The 13,538-nt window shown below is 43.4% G+C and overlaps 1 protein-coding gene across 1 annotated transcript in view; it reads left to right on the top strand.

Annotated features, from left to right (window-relative positions):
* Window positions 1-13,538, top strand: part of FGGY (FGGY carbohydrate kinase domain containing) — a 301,140-nt gene that overhangs the window by 100,888 nt on the left and 186,714 nt on the right. The window lies entirely within an intron of this gene.

Below are 13,538 nucleotides of genomic sequence, written 5' to 3' on the forward strand. Positions count from 1 at the left end.
TAGATCTTAGAGCACGCGAAAAAGGGTGCTTTGACCTGAGCTGAAGAGTTAATCTGATGAAAACTTGAGCACGGCCTCGGCTGAGCTCTGTGCTCAGTTGTGGTATTGAGCCAGGGAAGGACCAAGCCAATGAGCGTATTCTGGCATCAGCTCTTGGAGGTTACAAGAACCTTATGTATCATTTTATGCATTTTCTTTTCATGTGTATATAATCAATTCCAGTGGCGAGGCTTGTGTTTTGGTTCATACAGCCAAGCCAGGCAATTGACTTGGCTCCATTTTCAAGCCTCTTGGCTTGCTAAATGTCAGAGCCTAAGTAGGGCTTCTCTTTGTACTCCAATCTCATACAATTGGCCTGAGTTATGTGTGTTCCCTGAGAGGACATGCATGGCCGTGAATACAAATCAAACCTAGTTAGGAGCCAAACGCAGAGGTCAGAGATGCAAATATTTTTGTCTCCCCAAACTACCTTTCTTGCCTCCTGGCACAGCTATGTGAGGCCCTAGCTTGACAAGTCTTCTAAGTCCCAAGTGCCAAGAATTGAAAATGAAATAAAGTATTAATACTAATAGTGTAAATGCATCAATGGTCTCTGTTAAAGTTCCCCAGTGACTTACTGGATTTTTGCAGTTCTGCACCTAAGGGAAACTATAAATTCTCTGGAAGAGGGAGGCACTGGAGGGGTTTTTTGTCATCGTTTCTTTGGAGCGTTGATTATCTTAGATCTCCTTAAATAAGGTGGTAGAGAATACAGACTCCTGCAAACAAAAGTGATCAGTTCACTGTGAGATATTTAAATTTCCAGTAATACCTAGGAAACAGTGAGATAGTGAACAAAAAAATGTTTAGGGAATTAATATTAAATACATTATCTTTAGATGAGTCTTACAGGCTTTGACTGAAGAGACTGACAGATGCAATTTTGCAACAATTTTATTGGAGCGTGGTCAGAGATGCTATTCCAGTTGCAGCTGAACCGAGTCAAGAAACTATCACTCTCAAGATGAACTAGCTCAGAACAACAACAACAAAAAAAGCCCAAACAATAAACCTACTAAAAAGTATTTAAGCTAATCTGGATCATTCTGACAGAGCCAAATTTGGGAGTGTCTGCACATGTGGTTATGTGGCTCATGGAAAAGGGTGGTAACCCCTAATGGGGGGCAGTGGCTAAACAGCTGTGGGCAGGCTGGAGGTGGTAACCTCTTAACCTGGCCCAGCTGCTGCTGGAACAGCGCATCAGGCTGTGCCCTTACTTACACAATCCTGGGATTTCTTAATAAGACGAATTCTTAGATCGAAGAGCAAGCTGCTGTCCAAGTTCGCAATGGGATGTGCTGCATCCCAAAATGCATGCATAAATATACGTTCCCCAAACGTGTGTGCTAAGTGAACATTCAGTCCCTAAGAGCACCAGCACATAATACTGGCTCCGATTCCTCCCGTAGCCATCGTGGTTGGAGCACAGTATGTTCCAAACAGCAAATTTTGCTGCATGAGTCTCAGCTGTAGATCTCGAGCAGAGAGAGGCTTCTATTAAATGCATCTGTACTTGTGTGTCTTTGGTCTGTATCAGATTCTCCTTAGGTTACTTAAACTACTTCCAGACTAAGCTCTCTTATGCCCCCACTGCTCCACGATATTCTTAACCCTCTCCTCACCTACCATCCATCAATCAGGACGAGCCACTTGCCCGAACCCGGTACAGCGCCCAGCGCTGTTTTGCCTTGTGGGAAGAGATATTAACTGGTTAAGTGTGAAGCGCGCAAGCTGAAAATAAAGCACTGCTCCACAAGCCTCTCTAAACACGAGGAGGAACGAAGGGCTGTGCTTTGCTGAAAGGTCACGGTGAGCTCACGCCGGCAGGAGGACAGCGTTTTGGGCAGGACTCTTGCTGGGTGGAGGGAGCTGCCTGAATCGTTCCAGGGCTGAACTGGCAAGAGGCTGCGCAGAGGGGAAAGCCTGACCACACCAAAAGGAAAAGGGGTGGGGGGGAGAATTGGATATAAGGGCTCCAAGCGTTGGGTTGGCTTAGATTTGATGCAAAGAGATGGAAAGATGTGGTTTACCACTATTAATACCTTTGTTTCGTTTTTTGCCCCCGGAGCATCCAAAAAGCTATGACAGGGTAACAATAAGACCAACTGTACGCTTTATCATGAGGTTTTTCCTCAGGCTTTTTGTCCCATATGCTCTCAATCTCTGCTGAGCCGCAGGACCACAACGCCTGTGGTTATGTGGATCACAGAGACCCTGTAGCAATTAGTCCTAGCCCAACTCCTGCGAGTCCCATATAGGAGGAGGACTTGCTGCCAGGCCCCGGGCTCGCCACGCACTGTCCTGAGAGGAGCTCCGTGCTCTGCTGACTTCTGCTCTGTCTGGGAGAGCATGGGGTAGGGAAGATCCCATGTTACACTGAGCAGTTGTCCTTCAGGCATCTCCTTTTGTCCCCTGAGCTGCTTTCAGTGCCTTGTCAGGAAGGAAGCTGTGCAGCACTGGGACATTCCCTTGAGGTGCAGCCACTGGCACCATGTCCAGAACGCAGCAGGTCTCCCAAATTCGTGAGATTTGGAGTCTGTGCAGTCTTAAAAACCTGCAGCCGCTCCACGGTGGAGTGGTCCTCTGGTATAGTCCTCCTGTACTCTTCTGTTTAGGAAAGGACAGTCTGTTCATCAGACAAAAATTTGGGAGTCTCCAAATTTCTTTTTTAATGGTATGACCCTCTGTGGCATCGATTATTTTCTCAGAGTGGATGTTTAGCACTGCTGGGATAGGTCTTAGGAGAAGGGTGAAAATCAGACTTTAAATTATATATTCATTTAAGTTTTTTTAAGGTGAAGCTTATGGATTTAGGTTTGGTCTGGTGTTGCTGAAGAAGGTGGATTCCCCATGGAAGACCTTGCTCTTCCCACCTGCGAGTCCTGCCCTGGTAGCCCCAGCTCTGCAGTAGTCAGGCTGCGGCAGCCTGCCCCTCATCCAGCACAAAGCGCAGGTGCCAGCCCTGGCTCTCCTGGGTGGTATTTTGTTCTAAATGATAGTTTTGGTGATGCTCAGAAAGACTCACGTCATTCAAACCTGCTTCGCTACAAGACTTCCCCGGTACTCGTTCTGCCGGGCAGGACCACATGCCAGAACCTGCAGGGCCAGAAGAGCGAATCGCCCTGGCCTTGCGCAGGAGCTGTGAAACCTGCTGGACCCTGTGTCCTGCTGAGAAAGGAGGATTCCCTGGAGTATTTGTACATGAAAAGTGGGGGAAGAGGACTGTAAAACAGTTCTTGAGAAAGCATGAGAGGAAGTTAACAACCAAGTGGGAGGGGGAACCAATATGGATGTGTTTGAAGGCCCAGAGAGGGAGCAGGGCTTTATACGCGTTGTTTCTGAATGCTGGCCGTATGTTTAGACCTGTACAGAGACGAGAAATGACGTACAAAGCTTATATGGTTTTTCAACTTGAAAGCCTGAGGTCCAGCTTAGCTTAATTTGATTAGAATTATTTGATTAGAACAGACTTCATCCCTTCCAAAAATGAAGAAAAACATGGTCTTTAGTTGTAGAGCTACAATTTTATAGGATCAGATAGTCACCAGAGTGGCTTAAGAAGGGCACGGAGACAAATCCTTGGGGTGGTGGGGGGAGCAAAACTATTAGGATAAAGCAGAGGCAGTTTCTTTTCTCTGCAGGGTGTCAAATGTATGTAGTTCTTGGCATAAGTTTTCTGAGTGACCTTAGCCTAGTGATATAAATTTTAATTGCAACTTTAAATGACGCTGGGACCAGATGGGTGAAGACTAAAGAAACACTGTTAGCTCTGCCCACCTCCTCTCTGTCAGAGCTTTGCTTGCAGAGTATGGAGAACGGCTTTGGGAGAGGACTTAGGTAAGGCTCATTTGGTTTAGGGATATCAGCAGAGCAGGAGTACACGTCGTCCCCATCAGTTTGTTTGTATGTGGATCGGTGCTGTGGAAAAGCTCGTAATGAGCCCCGTGGACCACGATGCTGGGTGTGAGGCCTGGGTCTGACCTACCTGAAGCTGGAGGCACTGGTACCTCAGCCTGGCCAGCTGCAGTGCTGGGACTGAAGGATATGTTTGCAGCTGTCCCAAAGTACAAGCTGGGTTGTTCTGCCATCCAGCAACACCATTTTTCAAAGACACAGGAGAACCCCTCTCCGTGCTAGTTAGCTGCTTTTCTGTGAGTAGTTGCTTCCAATGAAAATGAAAGACTAGAAGCTTTGGGAGAAGTTGTCGAGCATCTGCTGGGGTGATGATCAATTAATCCACTGCACGTCTCTTTCTTTGCTAGCGTTTGCGAGACATGAGGGTTTCCTATCCAATGTAATGTTTTGAAGAAATGGGTAGTTTTATTTCATACCTAAAATTTAATGGTGGTTGCAGCTAATTTCACACAGCAAATTAGACAAAATACTTGAGCTACTTCCACCGTCTGAACTCGACAACAAATGAAAATAGCTTTTTGGAGGGTAACTTGAGAGTTACTTGAGAGGGTTAAATGTGTCCCACCGGTGCACTCAGTTTGACAGGCTGATGCACTTTGTCTAGATGATAGATATGAAAAACTAATATCTCAGTTTTCAGAGGGGGTTCTGAAACCTAAAATCGAAACCAGATGTGCAACAAAAAAGAGCAGTGTATATTACAAAGTGTTGTGAAATAGCCCAAGGGAGGCAAGTAAGCAAAACCAGCCCTGTTTCTTAGCAACCTGCAAAACAAAACAAGTAACAGCTTGGTTGGCATCTGACAGGGCAGGTTTTGGTCTTTGCAGTGGAAAAGAAGACTGGAGAAAACTTGGAATAATTCTGGAATTTTTGGTGACCCGGAAACACCTTTCTTTTCAAAAGAGTGGTTACCTGATTTCTCTCCTCCCCTAGACCTCCTCCCCGCAAATGTATAGCAGCTGAGAACACCGGTGCTCTCTTCTTGTCTTTCCTCTCCTGCTACAGACTAACATGGTGTGGAACATAGATCTCCCTTTTTTCCTTGCTTTCCCTCTTACTAAAGTCAATCACACCCATGAAAAGCAGGTGCAAAGAGAATGTAAAAGCTACCAGATCAAAATAATTTTGAAGATTTTGCACAACTCTAAATGATGAGATAAAGTTCAGTTCCTCAAATGTGGAGGAATATCTAAGTGTTACTTGTGTGTAGAAATGGAAAGAAGTGTTCGGTAAGTAAAAAGTTAAACTTAAATACATAATTAATGATTTCCAAAAGAGTATTTCAGTCAGTTTCTGGAAATGATGCTCCTTTTTAATTTTATTTCATTCAGTTTCTTAATTAAACTAGTGCATTCTCTCAACCCCACAAATGAAAAATTCACAGCTCAGATTCCCAAATGTTAGTAGCTAGGTTTGAAATTCAGTCCTGAAAGCAAGAGAAGCACTTGCTCACTTCAGTGAGTGCTATGATGAACGCTAGAAAGCTCTACTGGCACAGCTGCGTCCATCAAGAGAGTGAAAAAGTCATACCTCTCAGTAACAGCTGTGCTGCCAGATGCCGTGATGGGAATGGGCTTCTCCCTTCAAACCAGCCCATTTGGGGAAAGAGTTTATTCTGCTCTGTGATGTCCATCATAGCTGTTTGCCAAGATGGATCTACCGGTATTTCTGTCTGAACAAATTCTTTCTGAGAAAATCCTTTCTGGCGTAGGCAAGCCACGGGATATTCCTGTAATCAGCCTGACTCCAGGACCTGCAGCCTGAAGCAAAACCACAGCATGTCCTGAGGTTTGTAATCGAATTGTGAGAGGTAGCATTTGTGATGGAGAGCAAAGGTGGGTGGATTTGACTTGGCTTAGTTATTTTTTAGAGAGGTTGAGGCTACCAGGCATCCAGGTTTTGGGGTTTGGGGGTTTTGTTTTGTGTTGTGGGTTTTGTTGTTTTGGTTTTTTTTAACAGAATAAATTTCTTTTGGAAAATGCTGTTTTGGCAGAATTAGAATTTTGGGGGAAGTTCATCTTGATGAAGTTTTCAACGGAAACATTGATATTACTTGAGATTGAAATAGCGACTTTCATTTTGACTCCTTGTTTCAGAGTTTAGCTCTTTTTAGCTTCTAAAAATTACTACAATATAAAAATTAACTATAGATATGAATGGTTTGAGTTTATCAGGTAGAAATTCTTAATGAACTAATTTTGATCCTTTCAGCTAAAAATAACTCAGTTTCCATTCTGCAAATATTTGATATTTTGCTTTTCTGTCTGTTTAGCAGAAAAGCAAATGTCAGTGTCAGAATCTTCCATGGGATAGAAGTCCCATTTTTTGGCTACCCCCAGTAAGGCCTTTAAGTCACTACCAAGATGACCGGATCTGAACTGGTATCTTCAAAAGAAGGCATGGTTTTATTAGTCTTGGGTGCAAAACTAGAAGGGAACAAGTCTGTGTTACTGACTTTCTCACATACTGATCTCATCATTTCTCTTGAGGCTTCTAGCAGTTCTGTAGGACATGAGGCCTCCTCAGCTTCAAAGTCCTGTTAGAAAGATGCAAATAAAAATGATGGATGAAAGCGATAGAAAGTGATCCCAACATGATATCTGAAATAGGGGTCACTATCTGATCTCGTCCTGTTTCATGGGTCCCATGGACACTATCGGGGCTCAGCTTGTTTTCCACCCAGCATTTTAATTCTTCCTCTGGTGAATCAAAGCGGCAGGACTTGCCCTCTAGTGCTGCCAGTGTCTGCTAGAATCAGTTTAACAATAAATTTTATCTCAAACAATGCACCAAAAGGAAAGCAGCACACTGGAACAATAAAGCAAAGCAGGGGATGAAACTGTCTAACCCAAAGAAAATCATAAATGATCAAGATGTTGTGTGTCCTTCTGTACTGTCTCCTGATGCCTGTGCTGTTCCTGAGGAGTACGAAACTCCTCTTTCTTTCAGCGAGCTTTCTGGCAGGGGAGTCCCTGGCCTAAGCCCCTCAGTAGCAGGCATCGGAGTAAGTATGTTTTGGGTGGAAATATACTGTTCTTTCCAAACATATCATGATGCAGAAATGTGTTTTCCTGGTGATGAGGAGGTGGACTGTTTTCTGTATCCATATATTTCGGCAGGCGGAATTGTTGCTATGTACATCTTGCAGCGAGCAGAGGCTGATCTCGCTGGTAGCGTGCAGCGAGGCGGGATGCAGGCGCTAGAGGGGTGGGTGGGCAGGTTTTGTACATCAGTGCTAGAGTCTCCAAAGAACCATCTCTGTCGTCACAGAGCAACAGCAGAGCGTCGTGGAGATTTACCTCTCGGTAACGAGGTGTCCCGATTGCTCATCATGCATTTGTTTTTGTGTTGCCCCATATAACTTGCAGCTGGCTTTCCTGCACGAAGAGGAGAGTAATTCTTAGATTAAAAAATAACATGGCTGAGAACTGCATCCACTGTAAGATGTTTGCCAGTCTACTATGTTTGCTGTTTGTATTTAAACTCAAAGTAAGTATACCAGTAGAATTTGTAAGTGCAGTCCAGGTCAAACGTGGCAGGTCAAGCAGCTCCAGCTACTGTGGCTGTGTACACTCCTTTTTTTAACTGTGGAGAGAAATGTGGGCATGTTTACCATTATCAGTGTCTGAGACCCACAGCGTTTAATAAATCAAAATGGTTCTTTTCAAATTGCAAAGGCTTTTACATTTGACTTGCACTGGCCAATGAAGTCCATTAGTGCCTGAATAAGTGGTAGTTAGTGGTAAGAGTCGCAGCCATTAGTGTATCATCTCAGCTCCCTCTTCATAAATCACAATTGGCAGCTGTGGGATTCCTCAGCAGCCCTTGACCAGTACCTGGGGCGGGAAGGAGAGGGCTCCATGGGAGCGTTTTGGAAGTGGCTGTTCCTGGTGGTCTTTCTGCAGGGTTGGAATGGGGTAACCCATCTGTGGTGAGCAGCTCGTTGTAGAGGATGTGCTTCAAGAAACTAGGAAACTTCAAGAGAGGGAATACTTTGGGGGAGATGGCAAGTCTAGCAATTGTAGGATATTCATGTCTCTCCCTTTGGTGTCCAAGATGCACTGAATTCATTGCAACCCTGCTGTGTAAAATCAGCCTGCTCCTGCATCATGTGTTCTGTGTTCCCGCAGCAGGCTTACAAACGTCATTGGGTCTCCTCTCCTCCTCAGCTTGTGAAGGGTGGCACTCCTGAAATGGTAGGGAGTAGGGGATGGCAGGGAAGACATAGGGATGCATTTACATAAAAACAATTTTCTCTTCAGGCAGCTTTGAATAAAGCATTAACATACATATTTTATTCAGTGGGACTCTGTAATATTTTCAGCTACGATAATGTGTTTGTAAATCAGGCAAGGAGATGCTTGAAGCTGTTGTACGTCGGTTGTGCTCTTGCCATTCCTGTTTGAGTGTCAAGGATTTTTCAGAATAGAAGGTTTAGATTAAATGCATAGTGATTAGTTTTCTATTCTGCATTTGAAAACAAAGTGTTTCTGTCCTAAAACCCCATTTTCAAGTGGTGGCAATCCTAGTCACTCTGTTATGCCAGTAATTGCCTTCACTTTATACTGGTGAACTTCAGTATCTTTTGTGATACAGTGCTGTCATTCATACTTCCAGGAAAGATGAGCAGAGAGATAGACCCTGTGACTCAGTGTAAAATTATTTATCAGATTTAACACCCATAAGTCGGTTTTGGTGCTTCTCATAGGTACCTGTCCCATCTGTGAGAACATGCAGAGATGGACAGATGAGGAACTTCTAGTCACTTTGCAGCTGTGTTTTGTCACAGGATGAAAGTGTGCAAGATACAGATCAGATACAGCTGCTGAAAAACAAATTGAAACAAAGAGTCTCACAAAGAGAATGGCTGCAGCCAGAGTTCATAAAAGGGCTCTATATGCTTTCTAATGTAATAAGCCTTTATTCTGCCTGGCTAGCCCTTTGAGTAATCGTAAGAGAAAAACTGACATCTCTTTTCAATAGGAAAGAAGAACATTTGTTTTATTCCTAACGGTTTTAACAAACCTCTCCATGATGAATTATATATTTATTGTAACTGCATGCTCCACAGCCACAAATTCTTGCAGTCTCTTTCCAGCTGAAAGCTCCAATAAAAGACTTCCCCAGATAAAGGCCAGAGGATTTGAGCCATGGTTTTTGTACTTAGATTAATTCAGTTACTCTGATTTCTCTGGACTGGAGATTTCACAGAGCAGATGAGTCAAGACTACAGTAAATGAAGTTATAAAATATTAAAAAATAGTAATTGTGGGGCCATGTGAATCAGCTTCTACTAGCTTCCTTCCTTGATTTTTATTTTCCTGCTTCCCCCCATCAGCTATGGCTTTTCATCTCTTTCAATCTTCTTTCCTTCATGTAACACTGAATCCAGAGGTGTTGACAGCTTTTCTTCATTCAGAATGGATTTAAAAAGCAGTCAAGTCCTTTTTGGAAAAAAGGTAAAAAAGGAGCCATTCCCCCCAGAGAAACAATCATTTGCTAGTTAGGATGAAATTCAGCTGTGCGGGCAGAGGGGATTGCTGAGGGAAGCTGTGTGTTCCTGGGAGCAGAAGCACTGGGGAGTAGCCAGAGAGGAGACAGACAGACATACAGTAAGAACTGGAAATACGAACTGAAAATGCAGCCATGAAAGATATTGAGGATAAAGGTATGTGTCCACGGGGGATAGGAGGAAAACAGGCTTTCAACCGTGAGCAAAGAGCCTGACTCCAGCTGATCTAGTCCTGTTTTGTTCTGGGGAACAGAATCTCATAAACAAGGTTACATTGGAGGAATACCTGACACTGTTCTGCAGCTAATGGAAACATCTTAAAAGACTCTGAATATAGGCCAAGTATGTGGGTCAGTAGAGAAACTACTATGTATATTTGGACCTGCCTATGAATACTGTATAATATCCAGCTGTTGAAAATACTAAGAGAAGTTGCAGAAAAGTTTTTTAGGTATAAAATGCCAAAGACTTTGTCAGGTGATGTTGCTGTTAGAACTGCAACTTTACTTTGATCTTCTGTGAATTCAGTGGGCAGCTTCTTAACTTCCCAAATGGGAACTTTTGTCTTCATCTGGTGAGTAAAAAGGATCTGCTCTCAGAGTAAAAACCTTGCTGAATCACAGCATAAAACTGAAATATGAAATAACATACACTGAAAGTGAATTTTGCTGTGGATATTTAAGTATTTCTACTGACTTTCAGATTTGAAGAGTCATCTCTCTTTACTTGCTGGCTTGTGAAATCCACTTCTGTCTTGGGAAAGTTCCCACTCACAGGTTAGAGGGTCTCAGGAATTTTCACTGAGTTTGACCATGCATGCTGCAGGCAAGCTGTATACACATGCAAAACCAGGGTTTTGAAAAGTATGAGTTCCCTATCCACAAAACACTCATTGTAAATTATTCTTGCCTTGTAAAGAACATCTGTTACAGAATTTAGGATGTGATGCATCCCTTATAAAAAGAGAGAGGGGGGGGGAAAGGTTGCAGGAGTCACTGATGCTGTGAAAATGGTGTTCATTATAATTTCTCCACAAGTATAAACAATGAGTGTTCTGGGAGATCTAAGGCTGAGCTCCACTTTGGAACAGGCCCATATCATCAGTGGGAGCTTTCTGCTGTTGGTGGGGTGGAGGACTTTGATTTCTATCAGAGCTGTGGGGTCTTGTTCCTTATAAAAATGTATCATGCTCCGTTCTCTACTATATCCATTGATGTGGGACAAAGGCTGTTACTAACAGCCAAGCTGGGTGTAAGTTTGTATTTTTTTCTGTAAGTTCTTTTATGATCCAAATCTATAAGAAGACAGCCAACATGTAATTCTGCACTCAAAGAAAATTACTTTTTTTCTGTAAATGCAATTTAGACAGTAACTGGAGTTAGCAAAGCTTTGAAGGTGCAGCTGGAGAGAAAAGTACAGTGCCATGTAGAAGGGTGTAGTTAAGTAAAAGAAAGCTTTTCCAGAGGACACAGGGGGCCTGGAAGGGGAGAAATTGGACATGAAACCTTCCAAATAAGGCCAGAGTGCAAGTTTATTGCAGTCTTCAACAGCTTGCATTGCACTGGTGGCTGGAGCTCATGCTGATGGGCCACATTTTGCTCCCTACCATCTCTGTTGCTGAGCCTAATATGCTACTTATCTGTAGCTGTATGAGTGCAACCCTGTTTGCTCCTGGTGGTGTGTATGAGAAGGGTGACTGAGAGTTAAATTCCTTGTATTTAGCTATTAGCTCTATCTGAAAGTCTTGAAGATCTGCAAATAAACCTTTCCTGGGAAGTTAGAACAAATGGAGAAAATTATGTGCAGGAGAGGTCAAGTCACCAGAGCAAGATGACAGGGTGAGAGCAAGGTCCCAGTCAGGAACCTCTGGTTTGCTCCCATCCGCAATGCATACTGTATTTCATCCTGCCTGAAGGAAGTGGGAAAAATGATTTCATAATCCTTTGTCATGAGGTTGGGTATGCTGCATGTCATGTGGACAAAGCCATTTGTTCAAGTAGCTTAAGCTGAGGACTCCTCAAAAGCTGCTGAAATCTCATGGCCTCTCCTCCCTCAAAGGAGTAAAGTCCTGCATCCAAACTAAACATGGATGGCTCCTTCCCTGCTTAATCTTGAGTGCTGACCAAGACCTGCTTCCTTGTTCTCAATGGTGTCTTTTGTATCTGGGAGATTTTGCTGCTCTTTCTGCAGCATCCTTTAAGCACAGTAGGCCAAGATGATCTAAAAAGTCATCTGTCACTCTGAAAATTGTAAATTATCGCAGTTTGTCAAACTTTTTAAAAGCAGCAACATTAATAATATTTGGTGTTTTGGCGGTTTGGCCGAGTCCCTCACTGCTGGTGTTGTTGTTGGTGTGTCACTGTCAGTATTTTGTACTGAACTATCTAACAGCTGTCTTGGCTTCCTTCCCCACTAAAACAACTGCTGCTTCACAAAGAACACAGATAATTTTGTCTTCCTTGATATTAACAGATCAAGAGAGGCCTTTGCCAATACAAACTGATCTTTTATTTTTACAGTCTGAGAGAGATCCTTGGTAGAATTTGTTGTTCTCTTTTATTCCGTACTTGGAGACTAGTTGACATCTAATCTTTTCATTTCAAGTGATGCTGAGTGGGTGGGACATCTAGAAGGGAGATAAAAACTCTCAGAAAAGATTCAGAGTTAAAAGGAACCCAAAGGCAAAACAAAAATCCCTGCACAAGGCACCAAAATGAAAGGGCTTGTTTAAAGGCGGAACAGTGACAGCATAGTCTTCATGTAAGTTTTAAAAGGCAGTAAAACGAGAGATGCTGCACTGAGATTAGCGTTCTTCTCCCGCCACGTCCACAAATTCCATGCTTGTGCGTGGGAAGGAGAGTGGCATCATACACCAAATGGGAAATGCTGCTGTTCCTGCTTTGAAAGCCAGACCTGGACAAAGATCTGCAGCATCCACAGCAGGCCATTTTCCTCCTGCTCTACAAAACCTCTCTGTGTGGTGACAGAGGTGTTCACCACAGAGGTCTTCATGGCACAGAGTCTGCGGAGTGGGATATTGGGACGTTAACAGTGGCTTCAGCAAGGCTAAAATGCAAACCTGTGTATGGATGGGCTTGTCCGTGAGCTTCTGGTCCAGCTGCAGTCAGTGGCAGGCATCCTGGTGTGGTCAGTGGTTTAATACTCAATGGGAGGCCAGGACTTGGTACTTGGCACCTGCCATGGAAATGTTGGTGACAGAAGGTTAGATGTACCCGCTACCAAACAGGAGGAGAGAGTCCTTCCTGGTGTGAAACCGCTTACTTCTGTGATCATACTAGGTCCAGTTTTTAGTAGATTGTTTAGTGGATTAGTTAGTTTGGGATGAAAGTAAGACAATTTCAATTTGAAAATAGTGGGGGTGGGTTAGAGAAAAGTTTTAAACTGGAGTTAAATATTGGGATGTAAAATAGGGACAATGTTTGGGTTTTAATGCCATGAAAAGCAAAACTCCTGTCAAATGCATAGTATTGAGGGGCTCATCCTCCAGAATGCCCTAGGGGATTTTAGATGGTGAATCTCCCACTGATTCAGAGATGGCTTAGGTTCTCTGAAAAATCTGCTAAACACCTTGAAGACTTAGCTGCATACTATTCATTTCCAGCAACTGGTCTTTAAAATACCTTAAGTTATGCATTGCTAGTCTATCAGGCAGAACTAAGGTCCTTTCTGGAGCACTCTTATGTCTGCATGTTGTATCACAGTCATGTTGACAGCCACATAGCAGGCTGCCATTGCTTCCTTTCACCTGTTTCTTCTAGAGTCATCCAGCCAAAAATGTGGTGCTCTTTCCAGATGTTCCACTAATGTCACATCTGTGCAATAAAAGGTCAGGATCTCTGGGTCTTTCTTATTTGGACTGGGTGAAGGTAACCACAGGTTTCAGTGCCCCTTTGGATTTATAACAGAGTTTTTAATGGACTTTATTGCAAACTGGACAGTTCAGGGGGGCGGGAGTAGCAGAATAAAGAGTTTTTCAGTACCCAGGGTGAAATCCTGAGCTTGAGGTCAGTAAAATTAGAATTTCATGCAATCTGATTCAAATTTAGGATTC

This window comes from Aquila chrysaetos, chromosome 12 (genome assembly GCF_900496995.4).
Source record: "Aquila chrysaetos chrysaetos chromosome 12, bAquChr1.4, whole genome shotgun sequence".
Classification (NCBI taxonomy): Eukaryota; Metazoa; Chordata; class Aves; order Accipitriformes; family Accipitridae; genus Aquila; species Aquila chrysaetos.